The sequence below is a fragment of the Talpa occidentalis genome, unplaced genomic scaffold (assembly GCF_014898055.3).
Source record: "Talpa occidentalis isolate TD23 unplaced genomic scaffold, MPIMG_talOcc4v2.1, whole genome shotgun sequence".
NCBI classification, from domain to species: Eukaryota; Metazoa; Chordata; class Mammalia; order Eulipotyphla; family Talpidae; genus Talpa; species Talpa occidentalis.
This window is the reverse complement of record NW_026555331.1, coordinates 100,407,684-100,424,184: the sequence shown is the minus strand read 5'-3', so window position 1 is coordinate 100,424,184 and position 16,501 is coordinate 100,407,684. Positions and strand designations below refer to the sequence as shown.

At 43.3% G+C, this 16,501-nt stretch overlaps 1 long non-coding RNA gene across 2 annotated transcripts in view; it reads left to right on the top strand.

The window, feature by feature from the left end:
• LOC119243294 (uncharacterized) overlaps nt 1-14,142 on the top strand; it is a 96,379-nt gene extending 82,237 nt beyond the window's left edge. Inside the window, exons 3-4 of one of the 2 annotated variants that reach the window (XR_005124685.2) lie at nt 6,430-6,514; nt 13,948-14,142. This is a non-coding gene — a long non-coding RNA (uncharacterized LOC119243294). Of the gene's footprint in view, nt 1-6,429; nt 6,515-12,768; nt 12,856-13,947 lie in introns of those variants that run through there. The other variant, XR_005124686.2, reaches the window with a different exon arrangement.
• Nucleotides 14,143-16,501: the final 2,359 nt, after the last annotated feature.

Genomic DNA, 16,501 nt, shown 5'->3' with positions numbered 1-16,501 from the left:
GTTTGTTTGTTTAAGTTTCAGGTGTGTATCATTAAAAACCAGCATGTATATATACTACATTAAGTTCACCACTAAAAGCCCAATTCTGCCTTTTAGCATATAATTTACAATTTACATATAATTTACAATTTACATATAATTTACAATTTACGTATAATTTACAATTTACCCATGTTGTTTCCCCCTTCCCTTCTGGTAACCACTGGTTGGTCTTATAGTCTAAAAGTTTATTTTTGTTTTATCCATTTGTTTTGTTTCTTAATATACCATATATGAGTAAAATATAATGTTTGACTTTCTCTGACTTATCTCACTAAGCATAATAACCTCTGGGTCCATCCATGTTGGTGCAAATGGCAGGGTTATAAGAAAAGATACATTACTTATTAACCTAAAGTCTAATAGAATCAGACAGCTGTCTGATAAGTTCACTTCACTCCGTCTTATAAGTTCACTTCCTGGACCATGCAATCTCTAAAGTTACATTGGTGAGGGAATAGAAAGATAAAGAATCCCATGGAATATTTGTGAGAGCCTGGCCTAGACTTTCTCTGCTTGTCTTCCATTGACCATAAATGAATCACATGGCCCCAAACTAACTGCAGGAAGACTCGAGCACATCGAGGAATGAAGAATATAAGCACTATTTATACAAAAGCATGCATTTGGCATGATATAAGCAAGTTCTAAAGTTTATCAATTCCAAGTGAGACAATTTCATATGGGTTTCTGCAAGGTCAAGGCTATTGTCAGCTGATAACACTCCTTTGACCAGAAAAATATCAAGTGCAGCAGAATCTTTTGGGGGCACCACTGACATTCATTCCTTACATTACAATGACTCCTAATAATCAGAAGCCTTGGGAGTCAGGAAACAAAGAATATAGCTTGAAAAGCCTGACCTTCTTGGAATCATAGACTCCTCAGCAGCCCTTCGTGCTGTCAAAGCAATGTGGTGGGAACATTTTCAAAGTGCTGTGTCCCTAGGTCACCAGGGCCTAATGTTGTAAAAATCAAAAGTGATGGTCACACATATTGGATTTGCTCAGGGTTGCTGGTTTGGGAGATGAGGGGAGGTCTGCCTCCTCCTGCTTCCCTTCCACGTGGGTGCCTTTGGGTGCTGCACCTCAAGCTCTGGTGCTAAGTACCCTAGTGCATTGTGCAGGTGCCTCTCTGAGGTGCTTCCTCCTAGTCCCTGCCAAAGTCAGGGCCAGAAAGTAAACTGGGGGGTGGGAAACTAGAGGCTTTTGCTTGAGCTTTACTTGTCACCCTCAACTACCTCCCTCCTGACACTAGACCACCAGCCCTTCAGCCCTTGCAACTTCCAAGTAGTCTTTGCACCATCGTCTCTTCCCCTTTCCCACTGCCATGTCAGCAGCAGTTTCTTTTCCTTCCCTTGCTAGGGGAAGGATGGTGGTTAATCTGCTCCTCTCTTTGTCAGGCCTACAGACAGCAGGCCCCTTGAAAATGGGAGAGTCAGCTCATTGCCCCCACCCTGCCCCTCTGGCTGGTTTATGTTTGCCTCCCGCAGTGGACACTCTAGCTCTCAAAGGATGATAAATGAACCGGCTAGAGCCTTGCACATTCTCCGGTAGGTTTACACTGGCCAGGGCACCATACAGGATAAGAATTGAGGGTTGAGACAAATTGTGCCTGGGACGCTCTGCTAGAGGATACATTCCATAGAACATTCGATCAGTAGCAGGCCTGACAGTCACTTTTACTGTTTTGGTTTTTAAAAAAATATTATTTCACTCTTCTAATCTAACACATGCATGTGGAAAATGGAAACAACATAAAAGGTATACAGTCTCTCTCCCACCATTACCCAATGCCTGGAAGAAACATGCCCCGCCTCCTATTTCTTTCCATTCATTTCCCCAGCCTAGATAATCTTATTTGTCTGCATAAGCAAATGACTCAGACCTGTCAATCTTTTCTTTGTTCCTTTAATCTATTGTGTCTTGGGGAATATTTCTATATCATTGCTTAGAGAGCTACTGCACGCCTTTAAAACAATGGTTCTCTAAGGGCATTTCCCATGCCAACTACACCACATTTAACAGGGAACTTGTTAGAAATGCACATTCTTAGCCCATCCAGACCAATTATATCAGATATTCTCATCTGGGGCCTTGCTGGTGAGTCTTTCACCAAGCCCTCTCTCCTCAGAAAAAATATTTTGATTTGTTTTTCAAATAATGAATCAGATATTCACACCATATAAAGATTATTTTGCTTACATAAACCAATGAAAGGAAAAAGTCAAACTAAAGGTGCATTCTTAACTCCAAGAGAAACTTCACAGTTTTCATGTGGGGTTGTTTATTATTACAAGAGCCATGAGGTCATAGTTAGTGGTTAAATGTCTGAGTTTGATAAGCAGTTCAATTGCTTATGCAAACACAGTTTGCAAGAGAACAAAGAACATCCTCTAAACTAACATTTATGTGCAGCTTCCAATAACAAACACAAGGTTTCAAAGTTACAGTTCAATGGTCCTGATAGAGAACTGTGCAAACAAATTGTTAATATTAGGAAAGCTTTTTGGTCCTTGCAGTACCCTGACTTTGGCAGAAACTCAGTTTTACCTGCACAAGGTACAGAATAAGTATAGACATAGTTTAATGTTCAGTAACTAGTTGATAAATATTCTCTAAAATTTCCTTCTTAACACCATGTCTTTAGGCAACAGACATGACTTCTAGAAGTTCACTTAGAGAAATCACTTATATCAGCAACATTTTCACTGAAAAGTTTTATAAAATACCATTGAAACATATGGTACATAGTTTAAAACTATAATTTTAATCAAGGTTGAATCAAAGTATTTGGGCTTTCAATATTCTCCTTTACTCAGGCCTCTAAATAATGGGCCTGAAAACTGCTTCGAGTTCTTTCTCTAACCGTTTGTTGCTTCAGCAGCATCTTCCTACACATGTCTGATCATTGTGGACAGCAGATTCTTTGAAGTAGAACTGATATGTCCAAAGGTTATGTGCATTTTATATTTGATAGACTATTACCAAATTATATTTTAAAGAGGTTGCTGTAATTTATACAATATATTAAGGTATGCATTTCCACATCCTTGCTAACTTTGTATTTTTTAACCTTTTTTTAACTTTTAAATATTTTGTCAATAAGCAAGGCAATGAAGAGTGGTTTCTCCTTGTCCTAATTCCATTTCTTTAATTATGAGCCTTTTGGATTTCTTTGTTGCAATGGTCCTTTCCCAATTTTCTTTTTTTAAGATTTATTTATTTATGCATACAAGAGCTGGGGTACAAACCAGAGGTGCCGGGGGTGAGAGGATTCACCAGAGACAGTGGGGAACAGAACAGGCAGACTGACTGAAATACACTGCTGAGGGGAGCAGCGGGCGAGACAGGAGAGGTCTGCTGCACCATGTGGGTCAAAGTCCCTGGCCAGCTGGGGACTGGGGATCGAACTCATGCTGCAGAGGCTGTGAATAGCTTCACAGTGCTGTGCTTAACCCCTTGTGCCACCAAGGAGGCCCTCCTTTCCCAATTTTCTAATCGATCACAAATTTTCTTTTCTGTTCTTTCTTCATATGTAAAGTAAATGAATCCTTTTATACAGAAAATTTTGTATAGTTGAATTGATCAATCTTTGTACTTATGGTTTCATATGCACACAGCTATGTGGTCTTTGATCTTTTAGATTCTGAAGAGAGAATAATGATCCAGAGCCCTATCCATCCTGTCTCCAAGGAGCAAAGGCTTTTCCTCACTCCTTTCAAGAAGGGAAGGGACAGCTTCCTATATTCTCTTTATAAAGGGGAAAAATCCATTGTTCACTGTCTCTTGCATATGGAGCTCCCCCATGACCATGGGAGATTTTTTCACGTGCCCAAGTAAGGCATGGGGCAAAGGGAGATAACACAGTAATTATTATTATGTGGATTATAATACCTAATCTGTCTCTAAGCCAGACTATCTCCTGTGCATATTCAGAATTAAATTAATAAAAATGCATGTATTAAAAAATCCAACAGACTGAAGCAGTGAAAATATGGTGCTCCTTGGATCCCTGTCACACACTGATGAGGTCAGAGCAGGCCTACTGTCTTTTATGTGGCTTACATTGGGATCTAATTCTCTTAGACTTGGAGGCACAGCCTGGTCATAGGATAGAAGAGAATTAGCAGCAGCTTATGAGCAGTTATTGCCTCATGGGAGACACTGTGTGATGGTCCTCAAACTAGCCTGCATCAGAATCTCCTTGCTGACTTGCTGAAATGGGGTTACTCAGTCCTACCACCAGACTGTCTGATTCAACAGGTCTCTGGTGGAGCCCGAGAGTTTGCATTTCTAACAAGTTCCCAGATGACACTGTAGCCGCTGGCATGGGAGCCACACTCTGAAAGTTAGTTTGCGACACCTGGTGGGTTTGAATATTATTTGTTGTTGTAGTTTAGCAACCCTGACAAGGAGGTGTTGGCTTCCAGCCACACCTGGAGATCAGGATTCCTTCAAAGCTGCCATAGAAGCTGCTGACTTCCCAGTTCTGTTCTCCATTGAATGTTCATGGCCTTCAATATCTCCTTTTTCCCTTGGAACACTCTCTATTTCCATTAGAAACAGTCAGCGGACAGTACAATCTCTGTAATTACTATTCTGTTGGCCTTAAGTATAAAAAGCCATCCCCAAACAGAATGGCTTAAGCAATAATTCATTTTATTCATTTTATTTCTTTGGATCAGCTGGTCATTTTTTTTTTTTTTCCAGGCCTGAGCAGCTTGGCTGGGGCCGGATGATCCAGAATAGCATGTCTGGGCCTCCATTTGGATGATGGAGGTGCCTGGGATGACTAGGGCTTTACAGAGCCTCATCCTCTAGGAGAGCAGCCCAAGGTATCCTCACATGTTGGCCGAAGGGCTACCAGAGAGCAATTAGAGAAGGAAAAATCACAATTGCATAAGGTCTTCTGCAGCTTCTGCTTGTCACACTTAATACCCCAACAGCCAAAGAAAAAGATTGCTTAGGACAGAATAAAAGTGGAGAAATAACCCTGTCTCTTGATGGGAGGCAAATTATTGTACTCACTTTTTTTTGTCATCAATTATAATCACTGTCTTCACTGTTAACAAAGAAGGGACACATCATTTGACTTCCCAGTGTCTTTCACTTCACCTGTCCATCATCCCATGCAACTGGTGAATGATTCAGGAGATTGTGATGCCGTGAATTACCTGTGTCTTATTTGTTCCATTTCCCTCATTAAAGGCATCTATTCATGAAATTTAGTGCATGTGCAAAACATTCCCACCACGACATTTTAAGGCCTGTTTCCTAGGCCCACTTTCTTAACTAATTACTGAATCAGAGTTCTGGTTGCAAAAAAGGTGGCATGTTCAAACTGTGTAGTTTGAGGAGTGTTTACTAAAAGGATTATTTACCAAGATGTGACTAGAATTAAAGCAAGTCCATCATATTTAGTATGGAATCCTGGGGCTAGGCCTTGCAGGGAGATGATATAGTTTATAAGCTCTTTTTTTTTTTTTTTTTTTAATAGAGGCATGCTTTATTTATTTGTTTGCTGGTTTGTTTGTTTTTTTGTTTATACATGCACTGGGTACAGTCAGAAGCGCGGGAGGGGAGATGATATAGTTTAAACCTAAAGAGACAGGGCCTTCCCGGTGGCGCAGCGGTTGAGCGCTGGGTTGCGAAGCTGCCCGTGGCCTCTGCGGTGCCGGTTTGAATCCCGGCTGCTTCCCGGTCACCAGAGGAGGGTCCCACATGGCGCGCAGACCTCTCCTGCCGCCTGCTGCTCCCCTCAGCAGTGTACTTCGGTCCTTCTGCCTGCTCTGCTCCCCGCTCTGGCTCTGGTGAATTCTCTCACCCTCCCACGCTTCTGACTGTACCCAGTGCATGTATAAACAAAACAAAACAAACAAGTAAATAAATAAATAAAACATGCCTCTATTAAAAAAATAATAAATAAAAATAAAATAAACCTAAAGAGACAGGGAGAGGCTGAAATTTCTAGAACCCTGAGAGGGTAGTTGTGTGGGAACAGTTACCTGATAGTAGCTTAAGCCTTTTATAGACAATATGGTTTACTCCTAATGACTCACCAGGGAAGAAGCCAGGGGGATTAAAGCCTTGACTTCTCTCTTCTCCTGACATCTGATATCCTGCTGGTGTCTCCTCTTGGCCAGTCCCAAGTATTCTCAAAAGAGAAAGGGCTCATTGGTGCATTTCCTACAGGTTAGCGTAAGAGGCTTGGAGCAATGTCTTTGTGCAGGGGCGGGGGGGTGGGCCAGGGTATGTGGGGGGTGGTGGTCACATAAGTGACCTTGTTCAGAGAAGGACTGACCAACTTGTCCATACCTGAGTCAGGTGAAGGAAGAGTAACATTCCTTGCGGTAACAATGTGTAACTGTCACCCTTTCTGTTTCTATAGGCCTAATGCACATGTGTGAGCTCAGAAGGGACGTGTATCAACTGTGAGGTGATGATCCCTCCTACTCTATAGACAAGACAACTGGGTGAGTAAGTTGCTGGGCAACCATGAGCTTTTTAAAGTCATATTTGGTAAGTGGGATTAGACTGCACTTATAATTTTTGATTCTATTACAAATACTTCTGTCCAACTGAGCCTACAATGTAAACAGATTCTTCAAATTATACTTAATGTTTATACCAGTTTCCTAGGGATTACATGACAAAGTCCCACAAACTGGATGGCTTAGAGTCACAGAAATCTGTGTCTCAAAGTTCTTGAGAAGTCTGAGGCCCCAGTGTTGACTTCGTGAAAGAGAGTCTGCCACACACCTCCCTGGTAATAACTGGTGGTTTGTTAAGAATCTCTGGCATTTCTTGGTGTGTGGCTACAATGCCCTGATCTCTGCCTTCTTCACTTGGTCTTCTCTTGTGTGCATGTCTGTCTCTGTGTCCAAATTTCCCCTTTATTTAAGGACAAAAATCCCACTGGATTAGGGCCCACACTATGACCTCATATTATGTTGCTTGTCTGCAAACAACCCATTTCCCATTAAGATTGCATTCACAGGAAAGGGGCTAGGTCTTCAGCAACTTTTTGGAGGATGTAATTCAACTCATAACAGTGCCCTTTTATCAGCTGGACAAACTATATTCATTGAGGTTTCTATACCTTTATTGTGCTACGAGGAGTTTCTGTTTGACAATTTATGCGTTTGCTGTATTATATTCTCTGAAAACTGTTGCTAAGAATGTGGTAAAAAAAATACTAATCAGAGTATATTAACTAGAATAAAATTTTTCTTAATTGTAAAATGGGAACCTGGGCCTCCCCTGGTGGTGCAGTAGTTGAGCCCTGGGCTGCAAAGCTGCCCGCAGCCTCTGCAGCGCCAGTTCGATCCCCGGCCACCGGCGAGGGTCCCACATGGTGCAGCAGACCTCCCCTCAGCAGTGTATTTCGTCAGTCTGCCTGTTCTCTTCCCCACTCTGGCTCTGGTGAATTCTCTCACCCTCCCGTGCTTCTGACTGTACCCAGTGCTTGTATACATAAATAAATAAATCTTTAAAAAAATAAAAATAAAATAAAATGGGAACCTACTTGAAACCAAGTAAGTGGGAAATACCAAAACAACAAATAAAAAGATAACAGGAGCTGGATCTTGGTGGCTGTTGTGGACTCTAGGGTAGGTGATGCAATATGTGGTGAGAATTCTGGACACTATTGTCTCCTTACCTGATTTGAACAGCAGGTGTCGCTGTTGCCTGCTCTGTGATTGTTCATTCTCAGAGCCTGATGCAGAAGAAATAGTAATACAGTATACAAACCACCCCAGTCTTTGAACTGCTAGCCATTTTCTGGTTCACTCGACTCGCCAATCCATTTGGATACTTGTCATTGGCAGAATGTCAAACCTTTTGGACTTTGCTCTAGGACCCTTCGCCTTCCCCTTAACAGGTACTGGCTCAAGGAATAACAGGCTGAAGACTGTGACTGGGAAGCGAGGGACAGGCCTGTACAGTTCAAGCCTATGTGTTCTGTGTCTCTGTCACTGCTTCTGCCCTTCCAGGCAGCAGTTGGCAGCAGTTTCAAGGAGCTTGGGGATTACCATCTGCGAAGTGCTCCCATGCAGCATGGAGGGGCCCATCCTGCTTAGTACTTCCTGTCTTCTCATTTAGTTGGATCTAAGGCTTTGTTCTAAGTTCCCTGCTGGGTGCTCCATTTCAAGGTTGAAGTAGTATTTTGAAAGAAGGACCTAGTGCTCCACTGTAAGGGTGAGAAGGAGGGTAGGGCAGGGTCCTCCCATTCCAGTTCTCTGATCCCCAGGTCATTCAGGGGCGCTCTCCTTGCCTAGCTTATAGGATAATGGATGGCAGGGAGCTGCATTCCTAGAGGTTGTGGCTTGATCATAAACCTCTTCATTTCTTTTCTTCCTCTTCAAACACAAACAAAAAAATCCTGGGCTCCACAGGAAACCCGGGGAAGGAATCCTGTTCTGGGAAGGATAGGTGGTGTGGGGAAGAAGAGGAAACCACTTCTGCCTGGGGGAGCTGCTGGAGCCCGGAGCCCACATGGGTGAGGCAGCTGCTCCTAGGTTGCGGGTATGGGAGGGAGGCAGGGAAGAGAAGCAAAGGAAAGCAGAGGCCAGGGACAGTGGTGTGGCCACCTGCTTTAGGTGTAGCCTGAGGTTCATGCAGGAACAGCATTTCTGTGGTAGCCTGTGAGAGGGGAGGGGTCCCTTTTCATGGATTCTTGACTTCCAGGATGGCTTAGAGTGACTGTCAACCATTTATGGGGGTTGGAAGGGGCATTCTGGGACTGTCCTGATTTCAATTATTCAGACACAAGTATTGGTATAATGTGCTCAATATTTTATTTCCTTACTTGAATTTTCCCCCTTTGGGAGAGGCTGTATAGTAAATGTATAACAAACCATGCTTTAATTTTTATACCATCTATAGAGTGTTTCAATAGTCTTATAGCAAATCTGTTATTGAAATATTAGTCCTGATTGTTAATTCAGCGTTAGACCTGAGGTCATTTTAGGAGTCTCTCATATCAATTCCTTGGAACCAGTGTCATGATCTCACTTTTGCGTCTACAGGGCTGAAAGACAAGTATTAGGCCCTTTTAAATAAATGGCTGGTCTTGTTTTCATTAAAGAATGTCCACCCCATCTAGTTGGAGAGACAACCAAAGTAATCATTAGGATGCCTCTTAGCATTCATAACACCAACCTTTAATGTAACACCAGCCTTTATCATAACTTCATCTTTAGGGAGAGGAGTCCCACTTTCAGGGGCATCTTTCTGAGAACAAAATCAGGGGTGTGAGAATGAATTGCTCCTTGGGCAGCCTGCATGAAGGCCCAGAAAGGAGAATTGCAAGTCCAAGTGGGTTTGTGTCTAGCAAGGGTGGAACTGACTACCAGGTTTGCAAGAGGGGGAGTGAGAGCAACAGCTATGTGTGTAGCAGGAAACTCCCTGCCAGAGTGGACAGGAAGGGACACGAGGGTTACTCCAGGTGGGGGACCAGCAAAAAAGTTGTAGAAGTTAGATGAGGACTTGCCAGGACCTGAACATAAGTGTGTTGGGATGGTGGACTGAAGTGGACTGATGGCAGAGCTACCAAGGGTAGAGGAACATGGGGCACTGAGCCCCCCATGTCTGGTGAACTGTTTGTGGAAATATGGCTTTGTAGGTGCTTTTCTGAAAACAGTTGACACCACAAAGGGGATAATCAGGATGTAGGCTGAATGTGAGAGGGCTGGAACAGGAACTATTTGGGACTATACCCTGAGGAGGCTGTTTAGAGGAGGTGTAGACCATGGGTAATGAGGTAGGGCCAGATGTCTCAGGGTCCAGTCTGCAATCTGGAGAGTATGTCTTCCCTGGCCCAGTCCTCTTGTGGAAGGCCGGGCATGCTTACCTGGGCCTGGTATATCCTTCCAGCTCCAAAACTCATCCACAAGGCTGCTGCACAATGAGTGAGAGTGTTCTATGTATATGAATGGCTCTCACTAAGCTACCACTGACTTCTGTGCATCTGAACCACGCCTGCATGCTGGAATTGACTGGAGCTTCATAAAGTAATGATGATGGGGACCCATTCCCAGGGATTCTGATCTGAGTCATTTGGGATGCTGACTGCATTGCGATCTCCAGGCTCCCCAGGAGATTCTAATGTTCAGCCAAGTTTAAGAACCATTGAGTGTGGCAGACTTACATATGCCAGGCACTAGATGAAAAGTTCTGTATATGTATGACCTCTCTCGGGCCTTTTACCAGTGGTCCTCAAAGCAGGGTCATGGAACCAAAAGGATCAGCATTCCCTGCAACCTTGTTAGACATATAGTTCTCTGGATTTATTGAATCGTATCTGGGGTTTGGACCTAACAATCTATTTTAATGAGGGGTAGGGGATAACTTCTCTACTTGAGAACCACTGACTTAACTCAAAGTGATAAATCAGGTAATTTTTAAAATTATTAAAATTCTATTAAGAAATGTAAGAAATCTGTTAGGGACAGAAAGACTTCCATTGCCTCTCAAATACGCAGCTTTCTGCTTCTCCTACTCTTAATTGGAGGACAAGTGAGCACATTCTGTCTGTGCCCCTCATCCTTACTTAGAGTACAAATCTGTTAAACGTGACAAGACAGAATATTGGTGATTACTTCCTTCTAAGATAACCTTTTCCCCATGTGTTGGAATGGGCAGGATTAATTTTGTCTCTTCCCCTCAGTATGAGGTAGAGCCTGAGATTGTTTTTCTTTACGAAAGGAAAAAGAACAATACAAAAGAATAAGCTCTCCCAATTCCTGAATCCTCAGGGCCTTCTGACACATTTTCCCCTTGTTACCCAGAGCTCTGCCATATGGTAGCTTCTGGTAAAACCCAGCTCTTCTTGCCCTTGATCTCAGAAGTAGGAGGGATGTCAGGGAGGAGGGGCATAGTGTGTTGGATCAGCTGGGTAATGGGCTTGACGATATTCCAGTTAGCCAATTAACTGCCTTTAATTTCTTCCCAGAAGAAACTAGCGATGGGGGAATAAGAGGAACCAAAGCAGACTGGCTGATGTGGATGTTGGAGGGGGTCCCTCCTCTCAGGAACTGCCTTTTGTCTCCTCTGTCTCCTGAATAGCAGGCCTCACTAAGCACTTCCTGGAGCCTGACTTACACCATTCCTAGTATTCTGCAAATAAGTACATTAGCAAAAACCTAAGGTTTTTTTTTTTTTTTGTGTGTGTGTGTGTGTGTGTGTGTGTGTGTGTGTGTTTGAGGTAACTTTGGTTTACAACGCTGGTGTCAGATCAGAGGTAAAGGATCGGGCCTCTCTGATGGCGCAGCAGTTGAGCGTTGGGTTGCCAGGCTGCCCGCAGCCTCTGCAGCACCGGTTCAATCCCGGGTCACCAGCTAGGGTCCCACATGGTGCACAGACCTCTCCTGCCGCCCGCTGCTCCCCTCAGCAGTACACTTCGTCAGTCTGCCTGTTCTACTCTCTGCTCTGGCTCTGGTGAATTCTCTCACCCTCCTGTGCTTCTGATTATACCCCAGTTCTTGTATAAATAAATAAATAAATCTTTAAAAAAAAAAAGGTGTAAAGGATCACACCTCTTCAGATGTGTATTACCACACCACACCTACCACCAAGGCACCCATAGTCTTCCACTATTTTTATATTTTGAGAGACCTCCATAGGGGCTGAATTAGTCTGCATTTCCACCAACAGTGTACAAGAGTCCCTTCTCCACGTCCTTGCAAACACTTGTTTCTGATCTTTATGATGTGGCCATTCTCAGTGGAGTGAGGTGGTATCTCATTGTGGTTTGGATTACCCTGATAAGTGATGACGAGCATTTTTTCTGTGTCTGTTGGCCATCCATGTGTCTTCTTTGGAGGAGTGTCTATTTAGCTCTTCAGTCCATTTTTTAAATTATTTGTTTTCTTTTTGTTGAGTTGTATGAAGTCTTTGTAGCTCTTGCATATCAGCCCCTTATCAGATGTATGGTGTGCAAATTTTTATCCCATTCAGTAGGGTGTCTTTTTGTCTTAGTAATAGTTTCTTTCCCTATGCAGACGCTCTTTGGTCTCATGGAGTCCCATTTGTTTCTTTGTGGAACTTCTCAAGGCCTCACAACACAAGTGGGCATCGTGAAGCTCTGCAGAAATAGCCACAAAAGCCAGAGTTTTCCTGACTCTTCTAAACACAGAGCCTCACTTACAAAGGATATATACATGACTCTAGGGAGACCGATCTAGTTGTAGCAGGCCAGGAACTAGTAATAACGAGTAGAGGTGATGAAAAGGGGATTCTGAAATTAGAAACTATAGTTCCCATGGCCTCCTAACTGACTAAATGGGAAATCTTCCCTCTTTTCCTATTAGCCTGAATTTTTTGGTATTTGGCCCACATACCTATATTCTAGTTTTCTGCTAGGCTTTCAAAGAACAAGCGCCTATCAAGGACAGCACCAGGAATCTCCTTAGCTACTTCTCATGTACAATTAATAGCCCATCCATAAGCTATCATATCATTTTATATTCCTAAAGTGACAGTGACTGAGCCAGCCTGAGGCAGATTGCCAGGTCCACGATACCTAGAAGGAGGGAGCATGGGCAGGAAACATCTCTCCCTCTGCCCTTTCCCATTCTGATGAAACAATGACTCTGTTCAAGAAGTACCATGGAAAGAAAATGTTCAGCCCAGCTCTAGGAAACACCTAGAACCAAAGTTGACCTGACAATATGCTGCTCGTGCAGATCTGGCAGTAATGACAAACTATACCCTTGTTCTACTTTAGAAAGTGCTACTGATGAATATGCTCCCGGTGACATGAGAACAATGGAGATCTGACACTTCCCCAGTTGAAAACCTTCAGGAACGAGGTGGTAACTTCTCAAGGCCTGAGGGTTACCACCAGGAGTATGTGTGTTGGGGGAGGGTATTGTGGATGCTGTGAGACCACCCTGGCTGAGTACTAGCTATCTGAGCTTCCAGTTAGTTGCCCTAGGTCTCTGGAGAATTGCCCCTGGCTAAAGAGGATCCAACTCACTTCTTCTGGTCCCGGAATAGCACCACCCCCACCACATGCCCCGGGTCAGACATGGCCAGTGACTAAATGGTCTGAAAACACAGATTGCCAGCCTGCTTGCCCCAACATGGGACTATTTCTGTGGCACAACCTGCTGTTCTATGCTCCCCATGAGCTCTGCCTGATGCAGATTCCAGCTAAATCTACCTCTTTGCTTATTTAGAACTCTCTCACCCTTGCCTATCTTCTTTTATACCCAGTGTAGCCAGATCTAGAAAATAAAAATAACAGTACCCAGTTTTAGCTAAATTTCTGATAACCGAAGGACAACTTTTTAGTGCCATGTCCCATGAAATATTTGGGCCCTACTGTGCTGAAGTTACTTGGTTAGGTGAAATTCAAATTGTATTTGGCATCCTGTATTTGACCTGGCAACCCTAATTGTACTCCTTTTCCTGAGAACATCCCTCAATAAATCTTTTGAACAAGAATCCCCATCTCAAGTTTGGCTTTTGGGAACCTCCTAAGAAAGTGGGAGATGGGAGGGTGGGAAAGGAATAAGCAGTTGGAGCCACTCAGGACCTGTCAAAGCTACCTGGTGAGTGGCCTAGGAGCAGCTTCCCCACAAACACATCTCTGGAATCTGAGGGACAGAACCAGACGTAACTTTGCTTGCCCCAGTAAGGAGCAATCAGTTCCCAGAGAAAACATAATGGCCGCCCTGTCTCCCCAGAACAGGATTTATCTCTCCTGGGTTTTACCTAATTAGGCAGAAGACCTTGATGAGAACAGATGCCAACAGATTCTATTTTGCTTAAATCGTGCTTCCTTCTCTGTCCTTATGGATTACAGGAACTGTACTGCTAATGTTACCTCATTGGGTCTGACAGCAATGATTTAGCTTCATTTCCTCATCTTTCAACACAATAATCCTCTCTTATTATACAGCCTTGATCATCTGAGGATCATGAAGCTCGAAGTGCACAGGAAGAGCTTCACTGGACCTGATGTGGCTTGTGTCCAACCTTTTAAAACCAACTCATCTGGTGTTCTCTGTATCTTACAAAATAATTGCAATGCAGTATTTTCTAGTGTTGGACGATACTTTCAAACTCTAATGTGCAAAAAAACCTGGGGATCTTGCTAAAAATGCAGGTATAATTCAAATGACTGGACTCTGGGCCAGGAGACACACAGAAGCCCATGGTAGCACTCTGCTCCTTCAGGTTCAAGTTTAGCTGCTGCTTCTCATTGTAGGAGCCTGGATATCTCTTGCACTTGTTTGCATAATTGTCAGATGGGGTCATAAAAGTAACCTGCTTACAGAACTATGGGGAAGTTCCAGGCATGTTAAGTACTTGCACTGGATCTGCCAGCGTTAACAGCTAATAACTGGGAACCGTTTTTAATCTTACCTAGGACCATTGTCCTCATGCTCGCAAGGCAATGCACTGTGAAGGACTTGCTGTGGTCACAAAGGTGGGCAGCGAGGCCTGGGCCAGGTCTGGACTGGGGTGCAGTCCTTCTCGCCTAATGTCTGCTTTCCCTCATTGTCTTACAGCAGCTTCTGTTGCTTTAGAAGGGGACTTAAATGATTCCATTCTGGTCCTGCTACTTCTGGAAGTCTGTGTGGGCATGCTGCAGCTGGCTCCTATTAAAAAAAAGTATAGAGGCTTCAAATGGGAGGTAGCATCATACTCCACACTCAAATGTAGCAGCAACAGTCCCCGTGTCATCTAAAGGCATGTTGCCACCGGGGAAGTGAAGGGGAACATTAAACCATTGTGGGGATAATCAGTTAGCGGAGACAGTGTACCCAGACAACTTAGCCTCGAGCCACTCTTGCCTCAATAGAGTTGATAGCTTAATGCCTTCATTACCAGAGTCCTTATGGCGACTCCCCCATCACCTGGCTTTTATAGACAGAGTCTCTCTGGGGTAAGTTGTTAATTGCCATACATTTAATCCATCTCAAGAGCACAGCATTAGCTATATCTATCCTGAGCACGGGTCTCCATGTTCTTGTCATCTGTACAAAAGGCATCGGCACTCACAAACACTCACTAGGGCATCGGAATATCACCAGTCCCTGGGAAGCAAAACACAGCTTCCGAAAGAAAGAAAAGTGCTATGTATGTGGAAAGACATCACTTATAATTTTTAACTGTGAGTGAAATGAAAAATCATGAGTCTAGATTATGATTCTTCTGGGTTCTCATTTTTTCAAGTATAATACAAGTTATTACTCATGACAAATAAGTGGTTCTTGACAAAACTTTTAACATGTGTATTTGATGATCTTCCTTTCTAGACAGCGCTGTACATTAGAACTTGCTGGAAATGTTCTATAGTCCCTCTGGGTGGATGGGTGGACAGTAACCCAGTGGGGTTCTTGAGTGCTTTAAATGTGATGTGTGTGACTGAAGATAGAATTTTTAATTCCAATTCAAATTATCTTTAAATTAAAGTTAAGTAACCACACAGGGATATTGGCTACTGGCTTGCATAGCCCAGTTCTAAAGAGAGAAATAAGCATCAAAGCCTCACAAAAGTTGAGGTAGCATATGGGGTAGTAGGAGAGTGTGAGTCAGCACACTAAATCTAAAACACTGGCCAGCCAGTAGGTGGTTTCCCCTAGTAGCCCACTCACCATGGGAGGTTGCTCTATGAGGATGGTAATATAATGAGATCTGTCGTCTTCTCTACTTGCCTAGAAGAAAGAATTGGTTGTTCCTGGTCAAAGGCTAAATGAACAAGTCTGCACATTGTAAAATACAATACTCTATAATGTGACTCCATTAAAGGAAGGCAGATAAATTTCTCAGTGCAGGCAGCTGAGCTGCCTCCATCCAGTGGAGTTAATGTCTTTTGTTCCTCCTTTGTTTCCCCCTCTACCTTCTTCTATTCTCCCCTCTAGTTTGTGATTCAGTCCCACCCAGGGATGCTCTGGAATGGATTATTCACTTGTGGAAATGTTAATAATGTAGCATGGATGACTCGTACTAACCTGGGGTGTGAAGAAACGTTTTTTACTTTCTTTAAACCAAATAGCCATGCTGGTTGGAAGCTGAATCTCGGGTACTTTGGCAGCAGCCTAGGAGGCAGCTTCTTTGGTGGCATCTTAGCACTTCTTCTCTGAGGCTACTTTACCTCTGCAAAACTGTGTGGCTATCTTAAGACAGTGCTAAAGAAATGTTCAGAATATTCCTGTGAGAACTTTGTGATTAGTGCGGACAAATAGTATTTAATAACTGGAAGAATGGCTTCTTATCTTTGAGAGTTGGGCCACCTGTGAGAGCAGGCATTTTTGCCTTGTTAGCTATGTCTCAGCGTCAGAGAGATATGGGAATCTCTGTGGTCTGTCCTCATTGCCTTAAATAACCCAAGATAAAACCCAGACTTCTCAAACAATGGTGTGATTGTTTTTCTCTCTGCTTTTGTAAAAAGTCAGTTATCCAACAAATGGAAGTCCAATGCGACCAGATTCGGTTTTCTCCAGTTT